Source organism: Zalophus californianus, chromosome 7 (genome assembly GCF_009762305.2).
Source record: "Zalophus californianus isolate mZalCal1 chromosome 7, mZalCal1.pri.v2, whole genome shotgun sequence".
Lineage (NCBI taxonomy): Eukaryota > Metazoa > Chordata > Mammalia > Carnivora > Otariidae > Zalophus > Zalophus californianus.
The window spans coordinates 146,075,018-146,090,208 of record NC_045601.1 but is presented as its reverse complement, the minus strand read 5'-3'; the positions used below and the strand labels follow the sequence as shown (position 1 = coordinate 146,090,208).

The 15,191-nt window shown below is 52.1% G+C and overlaps 2 non-coding genes across 2 annotated transcripts; both read right to left on the bottom strand.

Annotated features, from left to right (window-relative positions):
* Positions 1–5,886: 5,886 nt before the first annotated feature.
* TRNAL-AAG lies at positions 5,887–5,968 on the bottom strand. Its single transcript has one exon. It is a non-coding gene; the product is annotated as a tRNA-Leu (tRNA).
* A 3,481-nt stretch (positions 5,969–9,449) lies between these two features.
* Positions 9,450–9,521, bottom strand: TRNAE-CUC. The gene has a single exon. It is a non-coding gene; the product is annotated as a tRNA-Glu (tRNA).
* Between the last annotated feature and the right edge of the window lie 5,670 nt (positions 9,522–15,191).

The window sequence follows — 15,191 nt, the reverse complement described above, 5'->3', positions numbered from 1 at the left end:
TTTTCACAGCGTATTTGCTCATGATAGCCAAACCTAGCAACAACCCAAGTGTTCACCAACAGGAAGTAGAAGAACATATTTTGCCATTTTTAAACAGTTTATCTTATAGAAGCAACATGAATGATCTGACTGAGTTGTCTACATGGTAACATGGGTCGACAGTGGACAATCCCGGTTGAAGAAAAAGAGCAAGGCCCAGAAACCAGCATACAGTTTGGTGCCATTTGTATAAAGTTCAGAAACAAGACAAAATAATACATTGATTGGTGATCTATTCATAAGTGTATTATTTGTGTAAGTAAAGGAATGATAAACACAGAATTTAGCATAGTGGTTACCTCTGAAAAGGAGTCACAGTGATGGGATAGGAGAGAGGCACATAAGTTGATGCAAATGTCTTAGTAATATTCCAGCCCAGACCTGTCCAGTGGAAACTTAATGCCAGGGTGCCTGGGTGGCTCAGTTGTTAAGCGTCTGCCTTCGGCTCAGGTCATGTTCTCAGGGTCCTGGGATTGAGCCCCGCATCAGGCTCCCTGCTCGGCGGGAAGCCTGCTTCTCCCTCTCCCACTCCCCCTGCTTGTGTTCTGCTCTTGCTGTGTCTCTCTCTGTCAAATAAATAAATAAAATCTTAAAAAAAAAAAGAAAAACTTAATGCCAGCCACATATATAATTTAAAATGTCCTCATTAAAAGAAAAAGAAATAAGTTTTAGTAGTGTGTTCCTACGTGGCCCAGTGTGTTCAAATTATCATTTCGATACACAATCAAAAACATATTAATGAAGTATTTTATTTTGTGCTGTATTCTACGTTTACAGCACCCCTCAGATTGTATGCTAAATTTTTATTAGAAATACTAAAGTCTGTACTTGGATTTCATAAAACTTACAATTGAAAAAATAAATTCATAAGGCCAAGCTGTCCCAAACATACTTAGAAGTTTTCAATAACAATGCAGAACCCTCTTTTAAATTTAAATTTTAAATAGTTAGAATTAAAATTTCACTTCCTCAGTCACGCGAGCCACGCTTGAGACACTAAATCGCCACATGGAGCTAATGGCTACTCTATTGGACGGCGCAATTCTAGATTTTGAGTGATATGTTCAAAAGTGCTCATTTTGATATTGTGCTTCAAAATTTTTATACTTGCATATCTTTTCAAATGTATAAAAGGGAAACCAAAAAAAAAAAAAAAAAAATCTAGAGAAGCAATCCAGGAATCCCAATTAGTAGAAGTTCCAAATGATCAATGAGAGAATGAAATGATCAAAAGAGACAGGAATTATCTAATCATGTAAGAAAATCAGTTCCTAGAGGGAAATGCCTGCCATGCACATGGCTCAAAGAATGGCAAAACATCTGCATAAAATACCATGGATAAAAGAAAGATTGCCAAAGTTTTCAGGCAGGAAAAAGAAAAGTCAAATATAAAGGACAAGAAAATAAATTAGCATTGTAATCATGAAGAATAGCACTTGAAGATGACAGACAGTAGAGTAATACCTTCAAAATCCTAATGGAAACAATTTTAACTTAGATTTCTATAATCAAATGATTAAAACTATATTAGGTAAAATAAAGATTTTTAAAGACATGAAAGGTCTCAAAAATTTTACCTCACATGCTTATCTTATCATAAACTCCACCCAAGCAAATTAGTGAAATCAAGAATTAAAAAAGAGAGATGGGATCCAAGAAGCAACTTTACAGCAAAAGGAAGGAGGCAGCAAAGGCAAACCCCCATTTCTGTGCAATCAATCCAGACGAGCATGACAGAGAAGCAGTCTGGGAGGAAGGTCTCCAAGGAAGGATAATACCTAATGCACTGAGTAGTTAGAAAGAGTATTTGGAGTTTCACTGTCATTTTGAAGAATTAGGGAATAATATGCAATAGTGACAGGAAATTAATCAAGTGACAAGAGAAGGCAATTAGTAAACCCAATATGATCAAATTTTACAAAATGGAAAATAGCATCAGAGAGCTCATCAGTATCATTATTTCATACATGTCTCAGCATGAAAAAAATGTGTTGTACCGAGAGGAGGAGACGGGGTCCACTGTGGGATAATGCGCACCAGAGGTCAACTCTCGAATTCCAGAGTGGGAAGAAAAGACAAGTGTCTGAAAGGGCAAATGAGGAAATAACAATAGGAGTCTGATTTTTTGGCTTTATGCAATCTCATATCCTGCATCCCTTCCCTTCACAGCACTGTAATTCCTAAATGTGAATTGTAACTTACACTTAAGTGGTAACAATTTAAACACCAAAGTGTCTCCTTTTCTCTGCCTGTTGACAACATGTATCTTTCAAGAACTGTGAACATTCTGATATTTTACTGTGTTTATAAGGTAACTAATTAACCTGCCAGTTCCAAGGTTGCTTGTGGGACACAAGAGACTCCTGGGTCAGAGATGTAAGGCAAAAATTTACCTTACCCTCTCAGGATTTTCATCTGGGCCTGACATAGGACATGACAAGCCAAAACCATACAAACTTATTTCATAAAAGTTTTACATGGCATGTGAACCCTCATAAGGAACGAATATCCAAAGAAGTGACAAAACTGAAGTGCTTTTATATGAGGTTGAACAAAGAGAGGCAATGGTGGGAAAGTAACTAAATAGATGAGGAGGCTAAAGGAATTATTGTAACAAGGTCTTTACAGAATCCTCTCAGCTTCAACTTCCTGCCCTTGATGTTACGAAAATTGCTTTCATCTTAGTATATAGGGAGGACATCTTCCACATATCTCCTGCTTTCCAGAAAAAAAGGAGAGGGTCAGAGCACCTTTCTTGCACCTGTATTGTTAAGTGCCTTTAGCTCAAAATAATTCTTATGCCAAAGTGACATATTCTGCCACCCTTCAGAGATAAGGGACATTTTATTTCTCACAGTAGTAGTGGGAGCCAGATTATCAGCCTCCCTGCAGATTCCTCAAAAGCACCAATTCCCACAAGGGTGGCTCGGACGGGCCTAGATGGATGCCTGCACACAGAGTGGGTAGCGTTGCAGGAGAGGAACCCTGAGCCCCCGGAACTCAGAAAGAACACCTGTCCTTTGCACCAGATGGAGACACTATCTCTGTCTTCCAACGCTGTTCTTTATATGCATATCCTTGAAAGACAGTCTAGGACAAAGGACAGTTATTGACTCTGTGGGATAATAAGAAAGATATATTTGGTCTTTGTCCCCACTTCCTAGATAGTTTCAGAATGGGACTAGTAGCTGGGAAGATCAAGCCATAGTTAGAAGCCTAGAACTTTTAGCCTGCACCTCCATCCCCAGCCTTCCCAGGGGGGGAGAGGGGCTGGGGATGATAACCTGTCATGCCTACGTGATGAAACTGTCATTTAAAAAAAAGAACCCTAAATGACAGAATTAGGAGACCTCAGAGCTCATAAGGGCATGGAGGTGCTGGGAAGGTGACCCCGCTGGAGAGGGCATGGAAGCTCGGTATCCCCCCACCCCTGCCTAGCTTGCCCTGTGCATCTCTTCCATTTGGCTCTTTCTGGTTTACATCGTTTATAATAAACCAGTAAATGAAAGTCAAATGTGTGCCTGAGTTCTATGAGCCATTCTAGCAAATTATGCAACCTGAGGAGGGGGTCTTTGGAACCCCTGATTTATAGCTGGTCAGAAGTAAGGGAAGTCTGGGACTTAAAATTCCATCTAAAGTGGGTCACAGTCGGGGTGCCTGGCTGGTTCAGTCCCTACAGCCTGTGATTCTTGATCTTGGGGTTATAAGTTTGAGCTCCATATTGAGTGTGCAGATTACTTAAAAAATAAAAATCTATTAACGAGGGCACATTCTGCGTGGAGCACTGGGTGTTATGCACAAACAATGAATCATGGAACACTCCATCAAAAACTAATGATGTATGATGATTAACATAATAAAAAAAGACAAAAAAAATAAAAATCAGGGGCGCCTGGGTGGCTCAGTCGTTAAGCGTCTGTCTTCGGCTCAGGTCATGATCCCGGGGTCCTGGGACCGAGCCCCGCATCGGGCTCGATGTTGCTCACTCTCCCACTCCCCCTGCTTGTGTTCCCTCTCTCGTTGTGTTTCTGTCAAATAAGTAAAATCTTTTTTTTTTTTTAAGATTTTTTTATTCATTTGAGACACAGAGATAGAGAGAGAGAGAGAGCATCAGCAGGGAGAGAGGCAGAGGGAGAGGGAGAAGCAGGCTCCCCACCGAGCCAGGAGCCTGATGTGGGGCTCGATCCCAGGACCCCGGGATCACGACCTGAGCCGAAGGCAGATGCCCAACCATCTGAGCCACCCAGGCGCCCCTCAAATAAGTAAAATCTTAAAAAAAAAAAAAAAAAAAGTGGAGTACAGTCTTGTGCGACTTTTTGGTGTCTGCAAAGAATCGGTTTTTGGTGCGTGAAAATGATGAAGATCCTCACGACGCATGCAGAAACTGAGAATCGGTGAAAACCTGCCCGCCATCCCGCCAGTAATCTCTGGGAACAGCGTGGTGCGCGTGCTTCCCGCCCGCAGGCCGTCTGTGCTACTCTCCCAACTTCTCTATCCCTTAAAATCTGGGACTTCGAAGTCCACAAGCAGAGAGCTATCTTTTTTGGTAGAAATCATACCATGTCTGCACACTGACTTACCTAATGCCTGTGAACCCACTGGACTCTAAGCTTCGCGGTGGGGTTGGGTACTCCGCGCTCTTCTCGTCCACATCCCCTCACCCACTCCCTAATTGTAACTCGAGCTGGTAGGAGGGAGAAGGCGAGACCCGGGGACGCTTCCAGGAGGAAACAGCTTCCAAGCTGAGGACCAGAAGATGAGAAAGAGATGCCATGTGTGCGTAAGATCTGCTCAGGGCAGGGAGCCCCCGCCCCGCAAGCCGCAGACATGTGGGGCACAGGTGAGCGGAAGCAGAAAAGCACGCAGAGGGCAAGGGAACCGGCGACAGAGGTAGGCGCTGGACTGCACCCGACGCTGGGGGGCAGCCCAAGCTGGAGGGCTCATGGCACTGGGCTGGGGGGCAGCGAGGCTGGACGGCACCCGGCGCTGGGGGGCACCCGGCGCTAGAGGGCACCCGAGGCTGGAGGGACTCGGCGCTGGGGGGCACCCGGTGCTGGGGGGGCGGGCACCCGGCGCTGGGGGGCACCCGGCGCTAGAGGGCACCCGAGGCTGGAGGGACTCGGCGCTGGGGGGCACCCGGTGCTGGGGGGGCGGGCACCCGGCGCTGGGGGGCACCTGGCGCTAGAGGGCACCCGAGGCTGGAGGGACTCGGCGCTGGCGGGCACCCGGCGCTGGGGGGGCACCCGGCGCTAGAGGGCACCCGAGGCTGGAGGGACTCGGCGCTGGGGGGCACCCGGTGCTGGGGGGGCGGGCACCCGGCGCTGGGGGGCACCCGGCGCTAGAGGGCACCCGAGGCTGGAGGGACTCGGCGCTGGGGGGCACCCGGCGCTGGGGGGCACCCGGCGCTAGAGGGCACCGGAGGGTGGAGAGACTCGGCGCTGGGGGGCACCCGACGCTGGGGGTCCGCAGTCGTGGGACCAGCACCCGCGCTTTCCGCGGTGTGGCTTCTCGGATCTGCATGACAGGGTCCCAGACACCGGTCAGGCCGCGGCAGAGGCTGCAGGAAGATCAGCGACTTCGCAGGCGCAGGAGGCTCGGTCCCGAGTTCCCAGAGGATTGCGGCGATCCGACGTCCAGGACGGCGTGCACGAAAGCACTTGCCGGCCGGGGGCCTGCCGCGTCCGCAGCGCCTGCACCGGCCTATCGTCGTGGACGAGCAGACAGTGTGGGCGAAAGTTCCAGGGCGGCCCTCTCCGGCCTCTGCGCCAACAGCGGTCCCAGCAGAACAGGGGGTCTGACTGGAGGATGCGGCCACGCTGGGCGCGAAGAAAGAAAAAAAAAAAAACTTGGCAGCGGTGGGATTCGAACCCACGCCCCCGAAGAGACTGGAGCCTTAATCCAGCGCCTTAGACCGCTCGGCCACGCTACCACTTCCGGCTCAACGTCTCCCTCACGCCCCCTAGAGACATGAGCACCGCCCCGCCAGAGCCTCTCGCGGGGGGCCCCGGCCAACCGAGCAGCCGGACGGCTGCGTCGCATCCTTATGTCGTCACAGCGCAGGACGCCGGCTGTGTGCGCCGCATCTCCTCTGCGCAGGCGCGGGCCTGCCGCGACGCAACGCTGCCACCGGGCTGTTGGGACGTGAGAACGTGCGGTACGCGTTTTATGTCAGAAGTAAGGTCGCAGTCAAGTTAGCAGCTGCCGTTTCCGTTTGATCGGCCCTTCATCCTCAGTAATTCAGGGCATGTATTTAGCGGACATTACAGCGAAGACTGGCCTTCCTTCCAAATCCCCACCTGAACTGCTCTGGATCGCGCTGCGCGGTAGGGAATTACCGCCACCCCGGCCCGCGCGCTCGCCGTTCCGGACGCCAGGACCGCGGTGTCCTCGGGGCCGCCGCCCTCCCCGCCGGCCCGGCCGGCCCGGCTGGCACGCCCTGCTTCTGCCACGTCTCCGTTCTTCACGGCCAGCACCTGCAAAGCTCTCTGCTCGGTCTTCGCAGGCCGCCGCCTCCCATAAAACGTCACAGATTTGCTCCTTCTGAGGTTCCAACTGGAGCGCCTCCCACATAAGCATGAAGGGGCCCAGGAGCTCCGCCCACTTCAGACACCCCCCACCCCCCCCGAGCCCCGGGGCAGCTTCGGTTATGTCACCAGGGCTTTGACCGGAATGCCATCTTTGGGAGACCTGCATAGACTCAGATACACCAGGCAGCTTGGCTTAGGGAGCCAGGGAAGCCCCTTGGAAATGTTGGCCTGATCCTTGCTTGCAGAGTTCTCAGCAGCCTCACCAGGTAGCAGAGCACCTGCACCACTGACAATGTTCGTCCACCTGCAGGGGGAGAGACTTTTCCAGATGGCTGAACCCTGGCTTTTCACCCTGTGGATGACAGGACCCTCTCCCACCAGAGCCAGGAACTCCCTTACTCCCATCCCAGGACAGGGCGTTTGTTGTGTTCGGTTGTGGTTAAAAGTAGACATCACCCACAATTTAGCATTTTACAAGTGTAGAGTTCAGTGGCATTGGGCACATTCACATCCTGGCCATGGCGTTATCGCTTTCCAGTCCATTTTTTAAACAACCCTAGGATCACAACTCAGAGTCACAATTTGCCCAAAGAGAGCCCTGCCCACCCCTCCCTGAGGAGGTGCCGTCTGTGGGGCTGGTTCATGTTTGTCCATCTTCCTCCCTCCTTTCAGTGGAGAGAAGGTGGCTCGTGAAACAGCCAGTGACTATGGAATGAGAGGATTTCCTTGGGAAGCAGGTGGGAGGAGGAGGACAGATGGATGAATAACCAATAAAAGTGTTAGTGTGGCTACAAAAAATAAATAATTTAAAAGGTCACAAATTGATTCACTGGAATCTCATCATCCTTAGTTGCAATACTTTAGCAATTACCAAATGTTCTTTCCTGGGGATAATCTTTTATCAAGAGAAAAGCAACACAGTCACCCCCTTCTCTTCCTCCTCTCCAAAGCCTCACTGTCCCCGGTTCCTCCCTGTATCCCAAGCTCGGAGCCTCCTTCCTTACCTGCGGTGTCTGCTGTCCTCACCTGGGCTCTCTGTCTGGTTCTCCTCAATCCCTCACCACAGCAGCAGACTCCTCTCCACTGTCAGGACTGTGTATTCCCATGGGTTCTGGATCTTTGAGGGCAAGATGGCCAGAGCTTGGTACAGACCAACCACTTGGTGACCATTTTAACCCTCAGAGATATAGAGCGAGAGTACCCTCCTGCTAGATGTTGAGTCCGTGCTTCCCAGACTTCATCATGATCTGTCAAGACATCAGTCCAGGAAGGAGTTTTCTCTCCCGTGTTTGCATTCCTGCATGATGAACTCAGAGAGGGAAATGTATGATGAGGAAGCAAGTTGAGAGAAAGGGACTGTATCAGCAGTCCACTCACTCATTCAACAAGACTGACCAAGTGCCAGTGCAGACAGTACCGTCTGTCAACTTGCAGTATATACTGAAGGTTAGCTGCCTAACCTTTCAGGAGAAATCAGCCCTCCAGGCCTGATGGCAACTGCTTCCTGAGCACCATCATCTTTTCGTGTTGTCATATTTTGTCTTCTCTGTACGTAGGAACAATCCTTTGCCTCATTTCTTTTTACTTCTCTTTGTAGGGAGCAGTCTGGATGGGACCCCTGAATGTGCTTAATGTTTTTGTTTTTTTTTTAAACTTCTCCACATAAAGCTAATGAGATTAGAGACAAGGGACTCTTCTTTGAAAGCTATTTGTTTTTTCTCCTTTTGTTATAGGCTGTTACTCTTTCTCCACGGAGAAAAAAAATATTTCTCTCATCTCTATCTTAACACAGTAGATGTCGTTTTGTTTGCCCACCAGACTGCAACCTGTGGATTTGGGGTTTGTACATACACTCAGTGCCAAGCCAAGCGCACAGGTCCATTGTAGGCAAATTTCTTAGACAACTGAATCTTATACATGTGTCAAAGTTTATTAACTGAAGGAGAGTATTGGCAAGATGACAAAGGAGTGTCCCAGCTCACAGAGGTTTTGGAAATCATGAATTTATATATGGGGTAGGGGAGGGGGAGGCAGGGAATGTGCAATGAACCAGAAAAAGACTACTGTTTCATTTAACATGATCAGGTAAAGATCATGTCTCCATCTGGTGGTGAAGTGAGATCAGAGGCACCAGGATCTTTGTTCGGCAGCTTGCAGGGAGGTCAAACGTGCTTGGAACTTTTATAAGAAATGAGAAGGAAATAAGCAATACAATGTGGCTGCTATTTAGACAAAGCAAAGAGCGAAGATTCGCGCCACGGCGCTCAGACGGGAGCCTGGCAGCCCAGAGAGACCCGGAACCCTTACAGAGTCCGCGCCGTAGCAAGGTGATTTCGCGGGTGCGCGTTCAGGGATGCTGAGGCCGCGCGTGCCAGCGTCCGGGTGTCGCACAGCAGTTCCCCGTCCCCGGACCCCGCCTCGGGCAGCTGCCGCCACCAGCGTGCGGGGCAGGGCGGCGGCCCGGCGGGGCTGGGGGCCTGGGGGCTTCCGGGCGACCCCGCGCGCACCTGCCGCCGCGCCCGCCAGGTGACTTCCCGCCCCGCCCCGCCCCTCCTCCTGCGCGTCCTCCAGGCGCTCTGCTCCTCGCGAGCAACCCCGCGGGTGACCGCTTCTCTCCGGAATTCCCCGCTCACGGGGCCACCCAACCGACTCGAGAGGGCCCAGCACTCCGTACTGCCGCCTCGCGCTCCAGCCGGGGCAAGTGCTCTGTGACTACATTTTTAGAGCAATTACGTTGCTTGTCATTCTGCACTTGGAGTTATCAACACTGTTGGAGAATTTCTAAGCACAAGACGCCTCGTGTGAAAATTAAGAGTTAAGTCTTACACGATTCAAGGCCGTCTTTGCAGGATCCCCCCCGGGCCCGCGAAGCAAAAGGACGCTTTCCCTGACCGGGAATCGAACCCGGGCCGCGGCGGTGAGAGCGCCGAATCCTAACCACTAGACCACCAGGGACGCTGGCGGAGCCTCCTCTGCACAGGCCTACAGGCTGCGTGCGCTCCCGGCCGCGCACCGATGGCCGCCCGGGACCGCGGCCGCAGCGACCCGGCGGGGGCGCCTGGACCCGCCCGAGAACCGGCAGGTGGGACGAGGCCCTCAGGGCGGGCCCCAGACCGCGATCTGCGCCGGTCTTCCTGTTTCCCAGGGACCGGCGAGCCGTTCGAAGGGGAAAACCGTTTCCTAATTTATGTCCGGTTCCCTCCGGGAGCGGCGTTTGTCAAGGAAATACTGTGCGGTGCAGAGAAAGACTTGGGCGGCCAAGTCGTCCGGGCTGTTCGGCGCGCTCGGCTGGACAGCGTCCGCCCCGGCCTCGGCGGGAGGCGGTCCTGGAAACGCCGCCGGTGTCAGACAGAGCCGGGGAGCGGGGCGGCCTTTTCCCGAAGCGGGAAGCACGGGAAGGCGGTGCACGGGCGACAGGCGCGGGGCGCCCCCCTTCTGCCGAGCGCTACGCCGCCTCGCCCGGCCCGGGCTCGGGCTCGGCTCCGCCGACACCGCGCTCCCCTCCGTCCCTCGCGCGGAGCTCCCCCCGCAGCGGGGGTCCTCTCCGGCCCGCTCTCCCCAGGCCGTTCCCCGCCCGGACGGGCCCTCCGGGTGCCTGGGGAAGGGCTAGCGTCAGGTATCCCGCCCCGCACGGTCCTTCAGCAAACCCACGCCGCTCCGCAGCGCCGCGGGGCAAGGGCGGCCGGCCCCGGGAGCCCCGGCGGCGGGGCTGCGGCGGGAGGGCCGCGACTCCGCCCGAGCCGCCCTCGCCCCGCCTCCCCCTGCTCACGCGCCGGCTCGGCGCAGACCCCAGGCTCCGCCTTCGTCTCCGAGGAGCAGCGTTCCCTGGGTTCGCGGCCCGCTGAGCGCCGCGTCTGCGCCGTTGCCCTCCGCCCTGCCATCTCCCTCCCGTGTCGGCCTCTCTTCAAATTCCGGAACGCCGCGGTCTCCCCCTTCAGACGGCCGGGACAAAAGCCAGCCCTCCCGTCGTGCCCTCCTGATTCTCGCCCAGGCTCTCCTTCCACCCACCGCCAAGCGCGCTGCAAGAACAGCATCTGTCTCCCTTCCTTGCCTCGCCCGCTGAGGCCGGCCTCCCAATCCCGGGACGCTATTACCCTCCAACCTTCAGATGCCTTGGGCCACTGTGGTCCTCAAGTTGTGTTCAGGCTGCTAACTACTGGCAACCCTTCCTTCCTGGAGCAGGCGCTCTGGTTCTTGGGGCCCCGCTCCCCCCACTCTTCCCTGTGCTCTGGATGCTCTGTCTCTGAGTGCCCTCTTCACCTCTTGTAAGGACCCGTTAGAAATGGCTACTTTTCAGCCCCTGACCTCCATCTTCTTTGAACTAATTTTTAATTGTTAGACAATTGTAGATTCACATGCAGTTATAAATAATACACCGAGATCCCGACTAGGCACCGAGGTGCCCCCAGTGGTAACATCCTGCAAAACTTGAGTGCAGCATCTCCAGCAGGATACTGATATTGATAAAGTCAAGACACAAAACATTTCCATCACCACTGGGATCCCTAATTTGACCTTTCCTAGCCACAACCACTTTCCCCCTCTCCCCCGCATGCGGCAGCCACTGATGTGCTTTCCATGTCTATAGCTTGGCAATTTCGAGAATGGGACGTAAATGGACTCACACAGCATGTAACCTGTTGAGATGTCGCCGTTGGCTTTTGCACCCACCGTCATCCTCTGGAGATTCATCCAGATTGTTGAGGGTATCAATAGTTGGTTCCTTTTTATTGCTGAGTGGTATTCTGTGGTGTGAATTTAGCACACTTCGAACATCCTCCCGCTGAAAGACATCTGGGTTGTTTCCAGATTTCTACTACTGTGAATAAAACTGTTGTAGACCATTGTGTACAGGTTTTTGTATAAATACCAGCCTTCATTTCTCTGGAATAAATAAGCAGGAGTGCAACCGCTGAGTGGCATTGTACTTGCGTGTTTTGTTTTTAAAGAAACTGCCAAACAGCTTTCCAGAGTAGCTGCACAGGCTAGTACTCCCACCAGCCATATACACGGCCTCGTAAGTATCTGCGGTGTCAGGATTTATTTTAGCCATTCTGATAGGTATATAATGACATCTCCTTGTGCTTGTAATTTGCCCTTCCCTAGTGGCTAATGATGTTGAAACCTTCCTCATCTGCCTGTTTGCCATCTATGTATCTTCTTTGGTGAAATATCTCTGTAGGTCTTTTGTCCAATCCAAAAAGAACATTCGTGCACAGGTTTTTGTGTGAGAAGTCCCTGAAAAAACTTGAAGTTCAGACGTGTTGCAAATCTGTGTTGGATTATATAGTTGTCACACATGCGATTGTTATGCAGCACCATTTACAAAATGTGACATGGTCTTCCTGCTTTGGGAAAGGCCCAGGGCAGAGTGGAGCAATCCCCAGGATAGTAGGCTAGTAACAGGAGTTTCTTCCAGTCCAAAGGATCGCACCACCCCTCCCTGCGGCAAAACCTAAAGGTCAAGCGTAGGATAGTGTTTAAAAAAAAAAAAAAGACAACAGGTCCAAAATGGAGTCACTTATGCTAAGCCCCAAGTCACCAAACCAAGGCTTAAGGACGGTTTTGGCTTTCCCAGAAATGGAATCTTAAACCAACCAATTGGGAATCGCCTGATCAGCATTAGTGAGGTAACCTGCCTGGTAGACACGCTCCCATCCCCCCACAAAAGAAGTTAGCCTTCCCACAGGAGAAGAGGCAGGAGGGTCGTGATAGGTGGAATACCTCAACTTCCTTCGTTCGTGAGGAGTGAGAAGGCCCACCTGACTATCTGTTTGGTGCAGATCAGAAAATTCCCCACTGACCCGTTAAGACTTTCATTTCTGGGGGAGGTTAAAACTGTTAGGTATTAAGCCCAGGTTTGGTGACCTGGCCTAAATGATGCCATTTGGGGCCTGTGGTTTTATTTTTTAACAATAATAAATGTATATTTATTTGTGCTGTAGCTGGCAGAGTTCCAATAGCCCTTGAAATTTCCTAAGTGAGGAGAACGATGGAGGTGCCTTTTGTTATGTTAATGAGGTGACTTTTGGAAAGCTCTAGGTCCCCTGAGGAAGGAGACAGGTTGCCAGGGAAACCAACCTTGAAAATCACTAGTTATTAGTTTAACAAGAGCCGAGCAGAGAGTCAACAGTGCGGGGGCTGAGAGAAAGACTTACCTGTGTAACAGCCAGTCTCCGAAGAGTGACCCGAATGTCGCACATCTGTCAGTGATCACCCCATGGCCCAGTCCCAGTGGATCTGGGCTGACCTAATGGAGTGTCATTGAAGGGACCCTGTGACAGTTCTGTCAGGGTGGGCAGTTAGTGAGGCTCTAACGGGATGCCCGGAGGCCAGCAAGGAGGCAGCCGTGGCCGGCTGCGGGGAAGGTCAGAGGCCTGTCCTGGCAGCATCCACAGCAAAGCCACAAGAAACTGGATTAGCCCAGACAGGCCCAAGATGGCTGACAAGGTAGGCCACAGTTCACATTATCCGTCATTGTGCTACATTAACATACTAACATCTCCTCCCTAAGCGTGCCAGACTAGAAACCCCTAACCGAATGGGGGGGGGGGGAGCAGTAACTAGAAAAAAAGCACGTAATCTTGTTTCCAAGAAATCTGTCTCCAGTGATGAATATCCCGCCCCCTCGTGAACACCTGTCAATGAAAGATGGAAGCCCAACCCCAGTGCGTCTCCCTGGAGCGGCCGGCTCTCACATCTCCAGACAGTACTTTGCTTTAATAAAAGTTCCTGCTTGAACCCACCGTCCGCTGGGCTGTGTCTGTCCTTGAATTCTTTCTGAGGAGACCGAGAGTCTTGGCGACTTCTTTGGGACAGGCTGGGTTGAGGCGCCAGGGCCCAGGGTCTCCCCAGTGCACCGGGCAACAGTTCTAGGCCTGAGTCATAAGAACCTTTGCAGCTTCTAACTCGGTTTCTTGGAATGCTCCATCTTGGGTAGCTCTGTCTGAGAACCCAGTGACCAGACTGTGAGAAAACTGAGCCCCGTGGAGAGGCCAGCGCACCCAGGGCAGCAGCTCGGGGAGATCACAAGCAGATCACAAGCATCAGCCATGCCCTGAGGCGTCCCAGCCCAGTCAAGCCCTGAAGGCCTGGAGTTCTTGCTGACACCCCGGGAAACAGAACTGCCCACGTGAGCCCACAGAATCAAGAAAGACACTAAAATGGCTTTTTAACAATCATAGCCTCATTACCACAAACACTGGTTTTAATTGACACAAACTGATTAGCTTCGAGTTTTGTAGGTCTGAAGTCTGGTGTGGTCTCACCACGCTGAAATCAAGGCGTTGGCAGGCTGCATTCCTTTCTGGGAAGCTTTCGAAACCCAGGTCTTGGTTTTCTGCTGGCTGTAAGCTGATGGCCAGTCCCAGCTGGAACAGGCTGCTGGGAGCCCATCAGTGGTGGGCCTTCCTAAATCACACCTCTCTGACCTACTCGGTACTTCCCCTGCCACTTGTGATTAGGATCACCTCCCCGTCTCACGGTCCTTAACCTTAATCCCATCGGCAAAGCCCCTTCTACCATGTACCATTCACAGGTTCCAGGAATTAGTGGGTGTCTGTGGGGGGCATTACTCCGCCCACCCCAAACCACTCTGCTTTGGAACTCTGTGCTACCTTGTAGTACATCGGAAGAACACATTGTGAGCTGTATCCTGACAGTGCTCAAGACTTTGAACTTGACAAGAGCCTCCGGGGAGCCAGAGAAGGGTCCCTCTGAGCCAGGGGGTCAGCGTGGCTGGTACTGCGGCAAGCTTGTCATGCCAGGACTGTGCAAGGGCGCCCACGGCCAGCACACGGCGTGCCTTTGTGCAAATCATGTAAGAATGACCCACTTTGTTGGATGAATTCCAGAAAGGCAGCCCTCAGGCCTGCTGAAGTACCACAAAGGGAAAAGGTCACCCATCTTTAAGGACTCGTGGCTCGGCTCTCAGGGCTCAGGCCCGACCTCAGCCCCTCTTCACCTGCTCCTCCAGTGTGTTGCAGGGCACCTCACGTGGGAAACAGCACAGGACATGCAAGAATAGAAGCCAAGAAGCCAGATTGGAGGCAGTTGGCGGACTGGAGGAGAGACGCCGGGGTGGAGGAGCAGGAAGACACACAGCTGGCAGCAGGACAAAGACAGACCCAGGGGGTACAGCAGAGGGAGACCCCCGGGACTCTGTCGCTGGTAGAATGTGGCAAGGAAGACAGAGCGGGGGGCTGAGGCGAGCAGGAACGGGATGACGCTGCTCACCTGTCAGGAGAGGAGCCGGTCTTCTCCGAGGGGATGCTTTTCTTGTGAAGAAGAGAGATTTGAAAACCAGGGAGAAAACAGTGAAAACAACAGGCCTGAGTCTGTGCAGAGGAAGAAATGCCATTGCACGCTGGCACGGGGAGTCCCCAGGGTCAGCAAGATGGGGTCCAGAGGTGAATAAAAAGAAGCCAACAGAGCTGATGAGGACGTGTTGCTGGGAATCACCTCCTAAACACACTGGAGAATTGGCTCAGAACGGAGGGGTCTCAGCAGGTGAGGAGGACAGGGTGGGAGGTTGAGAAGATGGTAACAGGATAAAATCTAGGCTAGTCTTCTGGTCAAAAGGAAAGAAATCTTAACAGTTCCCCTAATCTGAGAACTGTGGTTTCT